General features: G+C 37.4%; 1 long non-coding RNA gene across 1 annotated transcript; it reads left to right on the top strand.

Moving 5' to 3' along the window:
* Positions 1 to 2,772: 2,772 nt before the first annotated feature.
* Positions 2,773 to 5,992, top strand: LOC110791319 (uncharacterized). Its single transcript, XR_008923500.1, has 4 exons — positions 2,773 to 3,025; positions 4,261 to 4,391; positions 4,486 to 4,870; positions 5,448 to 5,992. It is a non-coding gene; the product is annotated as an uncharacterized lncRNA (long non-coding RNA).
* The last annotated feature ends 2,052 nt before the right edge of the window (positions 5,993 to 8,044 follow it).

The following is an 8,044-nucleotide window of genomic DNA, read 5'->3' as shown; positions in this document are numbered from 1 at the left end:
GAGCAGTAAGCTGGAAAAGTGCTAAGCAAAGCACCATTGCGGATTCTACAACTGAAGCGGAGTACATTGCTGCACATGAAGCAGCAAAGGAAGCTATATGGCTAAGGAAGTTCATAGGTGAACTTGGTGTAGTCCCCTCCATTAAAGGACCAATTGCCCTATATTGTGATAATAACGGAGCTATTGCACAGGCAAAGGAGCCTAGACACCACCAGAGAGTCAAGCATGTACTTCGTAGATTTCACCTTCTACGAGAGTTCGTTGAAAGAAAAGAAGTCGAGATAAGCAAAATTGGAACTGATGACAACATATCAGATCCATTGACTAAACCTCTGCCGCAGGCTAAGCACAACTCGCACACTGCAGCTATGGGAATCAAGCATATTGGAGAATGGCTTTGATGTCTCTGTTTAATGTTTTAAAGTTTTAGAGTTTAAATCTTTGTAAAACATTATTGGTTAATCATTCACAATAAATGAAAAGAATTCATTTTTCCATTTAATTTGTGGTTTATTAAATGATGAGTCCCTTCAATTTGACGATATATTCAAGATAGACTGTCAGGACCAGTCCTGTGACTAAGAAATGTCTATCAAGTGAACTTGAATGTCAAAGGTTGAAAATGGTCCCTAGTCGGAGTTTTCTATAAAATTGGACGCATAGAAAACGTTAGACGACTAGAATCCAAGATGACTAGTAGTTCTGTTTCTTGAACTATGTGGACATGGCAATGTCATAACCATTTGCATAGATACTTACTTTGGGAAGACTAGTATCGGACAAGACCTATGAAAGTTTACTGTAAGAGATGAAAATCTGTCATAAGTAAATTTCATTAAAATTATTAGACACTAAATCCTCAATACCTGAGTGATTTGAGATTACTTGTTTGAGAACTGGTTGCTTTGACGTTGACCAACCGTCGCACCGTAAAAGGAGGCTATAAAGGCAACGCTCAGGTAATCACCTATCAAACGAAGTCTAATCTCAAGATCGCAAGATTGGGATTGTCCTCCCACAAATCGGGATTGTCCTCCCACAATTGGGATTGCAGGGGACACATATAGTTTACGTGTCGCCTCTTATATTATAGGCGACACTATAGAGTTGACCTTATGTGTCGCCTTCCATTGATAGGCGACTCGTTAGATATAAATTAATTTCTTTATTATATTCCTGCCTCAAAGAGACTATTGAGCGCCTACTTTAAAAAAACAATATTAAAAATACTTAAAATAAAAATTTACCTCGAAAAAACTTTATCCCAAAAAAAGTCCTACCCCTAAATTTCCCTCAAAAAAATTGAAGGAAATAATGCCCTTGGTCCAAGTATGCATTCAATGATAAGTCTAATAAATGCGGTTCAGTATTAATTAACAAGTTAATAATTCAGTGAGATCAAGTGAGCTGAATGCCTAGCTAGAGGCCGCTTCAGTTCAAGTGGAATTAATGATATTAATCCACAGCTTACTCTTGACTGAACCCGTAGGGTCAAACAAATAGTACGTAAACGGATCAAGTATTTAATGGCATTAAATACTCCATCTATGGATATTCGGAATCGACGGATCTTGGTTTCAGTGGGAGCTGAGATCGTCACAGGCAAGAAATGAATACTCCGGAAACGATGATATTGCCGGAAACGGAAATATGGATCGTATCGGAAATATAAATATTATCCAAGTCGTAGATGTTGCCGGAAACGGAAACATGGTACATATCGGGAAATATTATTGGAAATAGAAATATTGCCGGAATCGGTAATATTGCCGGAAACGGAAATATTGTCTGAATCGGAAATATTATCGGAATCGGAAAATAATTCCGGAAACGGAAATATTAAATATTTGTTCGAAACGGAAATTAATTCCGGAATCGGAAATGTTAAATATTGTTCGTATCGGAAATGAATTCCGGAATCGGAAAATTAATCGGAAGCGCGTCGTACGAATTAGCATCGGACGAGCTTGCTAGACGAAGGCCCAGCACGAAGCCAGGCCCACGTCCAGCAAGGGAAACGCGCGCCACAACACGCCAGCCCAAGGCTGCGCCAGGCCCACCGCAAGGCAGGCCCAGCGCGCGCCCAAGGCTGCGGCAGTCGTGGGCTGCGATGCTCGGGCTGTGCGCGCACGCGCATGGCGCCCCTCGTGGGCTGCTGTGCGTGCGTGGGTGTTTGTGTTCACATACGAAACCTAAAACGTACAGGATTCGTTTAATGATTAAATTCCTAATTCTAGTTGATAAATTAATTAAATAAGAGTTTCATTAGGATTCTAATTTAATTAATTCGTATCCTAATAGGATTCCAATTCTCTTTCCATACCCCTATAAATATGTGGCCTGGGTTCACAATTTATAACAAGTTTTCAAGTATTCAAAGTGAGTTTTTGAGAGAAAAATTCAGACACATTCCTTGCCTAAAAGTGCCGAAATTATTAGTACCTTAAGGGCGATTCTAGTTGGTCAATCTTAAGGCGGATCCGGACGTGTTGTGGACTATCTACGGAGGGACGACACTTGGAGTCCTAAAGACTTGTTCTTGTTCGGTTCGGGCGCAGCTAGGGAAGGCACGCAACAAAGAGTATGCATCTAAACTATGCTATATGATTATGTGTAAATAATATGTATTCCTGGTTAAATGGTTTTTCCGCATGATTTATGAATTGTCATATGTATCATAACCTTACAAAAATGTCCTACTCCTAAATTTCCCTCAAAAAACTTCCTACTCCTAAACTGATTCTAAGTCAGAAAGCCCTCCCTCAAAAAGAAGTCCTTACCAAAAATTAAAAACTCTCCCCCAACCTAAACCCTCGATCGCGAAAAAACCTCCATCACCGAAAACCCACGAAATACTCCAGCAATTGAAACCCGGCCTCCATTAGCAAAAACCTCCACCTACAAAATACTCAAGAAATTGAAACCCGACCTCCATCAACAAATTGAGGACGAAATTTCAACGAAAGTTGCAGACACAATTGGCACCGCACGAAGCCGTCGACGAACCCTTCCAAAACCGTCTTCGGTTCGTCCTCTTCCTCTTCTCTATTTGTAATTTGATTTTGTGATTTGGTTTAGTTTTCTAGGCTTTTCTTTGTGTTAGTTTGTTCATTATTGCTTCTTATAGATTACAGTGAGGAGCAATTTTATGATTTGTTGCTTAAAACTTCGAATTTTGAATTTAAATGGATTAATGAGAGTTGAGGGGTTGCTATATTGTGTACATGATTAACATTGTTGGATGATTTAGGCTTTAAATATATGTTATGTGTTTTAATGTACTTGGTAGTTTAGTTTGTTCTATGGTTTCTGAGTTTTGATGGTTTGAATTTGTATATCACAATGGAAATTTTGTTAGTGTGATTCATAATTCTATTTTCTGGAGTTAGAATATGTAGAATAGAGTTTGGTGGATTGAAAATGATTGTTTTCTGGAGTCAGAACATAGGCATAGTGGAGTTTGGAGGACTGAAAATTGGTGTTCCTAGAATTGGAAATTGTCTATATTGGTCAAGATATTGGTGTTCTACATTGAACTATATAGGGGTTGAGTCGGTGTTTGTCTATGAGAATTCACAATATCTGTTCATTCCTTGCTACTGTTGCAATGGCGGTGGCTGCTCTTATTGAGATCAAAAGGGTTAAAGTTGCAGAATTACATGAATTAGTATATGATCCAAATGCAATCTTACCAATATCTGTTTTCTGGTTAATCCCCCAATTTATATTAACTGGTGCTGGAGAAGCAATGATATATGCAGGACAACTTTATTTTCTCTTAAGAGAATGCACAGGCTTGTTTTTAAGCACACTTTCCTTAGGGTTTTTCTTTAGTACAGTAATAGTTTCTTTAGTGAACTCTCTAACTGCACATTCTAAACCATGGTTAGAAGACAACCTTAACGAAGGACACCTTTACAACTTCTACTGGCTTCTGGGAATTATAAGCTTGATTAACTTTGTATTGTTCTTGTTCTGTGCAAAATGGTATATGTACAAGGACAAATGGCTTGCTGCTGAGGGTTTTGAAGTTGAAATGGATGAAACTCCTGGACCAACCTGCCATTGACATTCAGCATTGATCATTGATCCATCCACACCACTCAACCAGATCATCCTTTAATTTGTTCACCATATCAATATCATATGTAATTATCAGTTTATGATGTCTTGCGTTTTGAATATATTTTTGTCTGCAGTAATCTATTTCTAGTTGTAGTTTTGTTTATACATGTAAAGTTCCATTTACGTATCTTGCAGGCAGGAGCAATGTTGTCACTGGTGTTGCGAAAGCAATCAAGGACCATTTTAAGAAATATCCTCTAGCTATTGTCAATGTCAAGGGGAGAGCTAAAGGGACCTCTGTTCAGGAGGTGGTTTTAAAATTGGAAGTATGTACAGATGTTCAATGAAGTTTGATTTATTTTGGTTTAATCATCCTTTTCGCTTAATTCTGAGGTGGTTTCCTCAATTAACTTGTTGCAGGAAGAAATAGGCGGAGTTTTGGTATCCCAGGAGCCAAGCAAAGTTATTCTTTACAGAGGTTGGGGTGGTGGAGTGGAAACTGGCCATGCTTCTAATAAGGAGAATCATGATAAACGAGCTGGTATACCTTCATTAGCTGTTGTCTCTCCAGAGATGTTGGCAGCAATGAGGCTTGAATGTGGATTGTCAAGCAGCTAAACAGAGAAGACAGAGCTTTAGCCTAGGTTTGGTACTTTGGTGTGATTGTGGTGGCTTAATCTGGATTAGCTATTGTCAATTACACCATATTTTGTACTCTTTTGAAGTGCCTCCTAGACATCATTGGTCAAGAAATTTCTTGCAAGATTTTGGAGAAAGCAAGGATTTCTTATCTATTCCGTATGAGGTAAAAGTGATTGATTTAATAATTTCACCAAACTCTACCATTTTGGATTATCCTGATTCTGAAATAAATTGCTCATGTCTGTTGAAGAAAATGAACTAGTAAAAAGTACATGGTTGACACGTCATTCTTGTTGCTGAATAAGATAAAATAAGGAAAATAAAATAAGGGTTGGTGGTTATTTTACAAGTTGTGTTATTTTAAATATCATTTTATTTAAAATAAAATTAATATATCATAATCTCATATATATGTTCATGATTGGAGTAATAAGGACCAATAAACTAAAAAGTCATGCATTTTGTATGTATGAATTAATTTTTGTGAAATAAGTATGGAGCTGATATATGTGAGATATAAACAAAGTATTCATATTAACTCAGTTCAATTCTGCTTCCCTAAATCGCCACATATACCGCACTTGTCATAGAAACAGTATCAACTTTGGAGATGGATTTGTGGAGGTAAACTTCTGGTGCAATATACCCTTAGTTCGCCTTGAGATGTGACTTTGGATTGCCTAATCAAATAAGAATAGAAAATTTACACAGAATTCTGTCAAATCTTATTTGATTAACAGGTTTTGGCAGCTATACAAACACAAGGAGAAACTGGAAAGAACTGGTTTCAAATAACAGGTTTTATATGGCTGTTTGAGGCAGGGGTAGATCATTTTCTAGTTCTTTTACTTCTGCTTGGGAACCTATAAAATAAAAAGTATTGGACTGTGAGAGAAGGGTATGTGCTGAATTTTTGTAATATATACAGGATGCGAGAAATAAGAATATCGAGAATGTCCTGATATTGTCTGGTGATGAGCTCTACAGAATGGACTATGGATCTTGTGCAAGTATTGGATAAAATTCTTCTTGATTTGAATTAATGTAAATATGTAATTTTGGTCACCACATAAAGATCTTAACTATCTTCGCTTGAATCACTTGCAGAATCACGTTAGTTTCTTGTGTTCTTGTGGGTGAGAGGTATGCTTCCACAGTTCCACAAAGACACTTCTATCATTGTTGTTTATTTTCTTTATCCATATATTTACATAAGTTTCCTGCTTGTATTTGGCTTCATTTACACCTTATACCAGCCAAGATAGACAGCAAAAACCTAAGGGCCTGACTTGGAATCTATGGTGAAAAAATATTTCTATTATGTGCTTATGTTTTCTTTGTTTATACAACTGAAAAGGATGAAGACTAAATCATTTTGATGTCCGGTTTTCGACAGCAAGTGGACACCCAAATCCTTGTATTATCTCAACAAGATACATCAAGTAACCCTTACATTGCATCCATGGGAGTTTATGTGTTTAAGACAGATGTTCAACCTAAACTTCTAACACAGGCATAACCAAGATCCAATGACTTTGGGTCTGAAATTCTTCCTTCTGTTGTGAAGGATAATAATATTCAGGTATAATTATAAAAGATCTCTTTGATGTGAAGGATGTACTCAGTATACAAAACGTCGGCATTTGAAGTGACTTTTCCCTCTTTTCAGCCGAGTAGTAGTATTACCATTAATTCTTCATGAAAGCCTATTAGCTCAAATGGTAGAGCAATGTGCCCCACACATATATGTAGGTTCGAGTCCTACATAGGCTACAATTATATATGCGCTAAAAAAAATAAAAAATAGCAATTCTAATTAAGACGCGACTCAATAGCAGAAACTAAAATATGCATCGCCTCGAACAAATGAGGTGACACCATAGAGTATCATATGCATCGCCTCAAACGAAGTAGGTGACTCTAAAGAGTACATATGGGTCGCCTCTATCAAAGTAGGCGACACCATAGAGTACTATATGCATCACCTCATAGTAAACAGGCGACACCATAGAGTACTATATGCGTCGCCTAAAACAAAGTAGGCGACACCATAGAGTACCATTTACATCGCCTCAAACGAAATAGGCGACACGATAGAGCACTATATGCGTCGCCTAAAAATACAGGCGACACCATAGAGTACCATATGTGTCGCCTCAAATGAAGTATGCGACCTGAAAAAGTACATACAACTTCATAGATTTCCTCTACAGAGTCCCTCCAACATAAAAGGCGACACATAAACCGCCCTACAGTGTCGTGTCACAGGCGACACGTAAAGGGGGTACCTATAGAATCGCCCCCTGTGGAGTCGCCCATGAGGCGACTCTATAAGTGGTTAAGAGGCGACTCCAAAAGGGTTTTTTTGTAGTAGTGGTGTAATGCAGTCTGGGGGAGATTGAACATACCTAAACACAGATTCATTACATGGTTAGCCATGCTAGAGAGGCTGAACACCAAGGAGAAATTGATGAAAATTGGTGTCACCCCTGATAATTGGTGCCTGATATGTGACACTGATGTTGAAAGCCACTCACTCCTGCTTTTCAGATGTGAGTACAGCAAGCAATGCTGGTCTGACATTGCTGTTTGGTTAGGCATTCATACCAGTCACTATGATCTTGTTTCTCTGATTAAGTGGACTCACAGGAAGAAGCTTTCCAGATTCAAGAAATGTGTCATATATTGTAGCATACTTAGCACTATCTATCATGTCTGGTGTGAGAGGAATAATGCTCTTTGGAATGATCAGATTAGAGTTCCTGGTACAGTGTGTAAGAATATAAAATTTTGTGTACATAATAGAATTAGCAACATTCTCCCTAGGAATGTCAACCCTGGTGACCATAGTTGGTTTTCCAACTTGTATGAGGGCCGGGGTAGTGTGGGTGGCCTCTGGTCACTTTATGTTTGGATCAGTGGGAGGTTGTTCCCATGATCTTTGGGTTCTTTGATTGTTAATATATATACTTGCTCTTGCCTAGCAAAAAAAAAAACAATAATATCAAAAAAACTGTGTTTTTTTCCATTCCTAACATATATGTTCTTCAAATCAGTAACAATATATTTTTTTTTATCCTTATCGTAATACATGAAATCATAATTTGTTTTTTCATATATATATACTTCTATTTAATGTATTATATTAAATACAAGGAAAGAATAAGAAAAAAAAAATCAGGAAATCAGATATTTTAAAAGATTCTTAAATTAAAAAAAATAAAAAGAAAAAAAAATCACTAAGGACTCACCAGGACTTGACACATGTCATTCCTGGTGTGTCTTTTAGTATATAGTAATGTATATTATATAAACAATAATATCAAAAAAACTGTGT

This window comes from Spinacia oleracea, chromosome 6 (genome assembly GCF_020520425.1).
Source record: "Spinacia oleracea cultivar Varoflay chromosome 6, BTI_SOV_V1, whole genome shotgun sequence".
Lineage (NCBI taxonomy): Eukaryota > Viridiplantae > Streptophyta > Magnoliopsida > Caryophyllales > Amaranthaceae > Spinacia > Spinacia oleracea.
The sequence above is the reverse complement of the archived record's forward strand: the minus strand, read 5'-3'. Positions and strand labels throughout refer to the sequence as shown.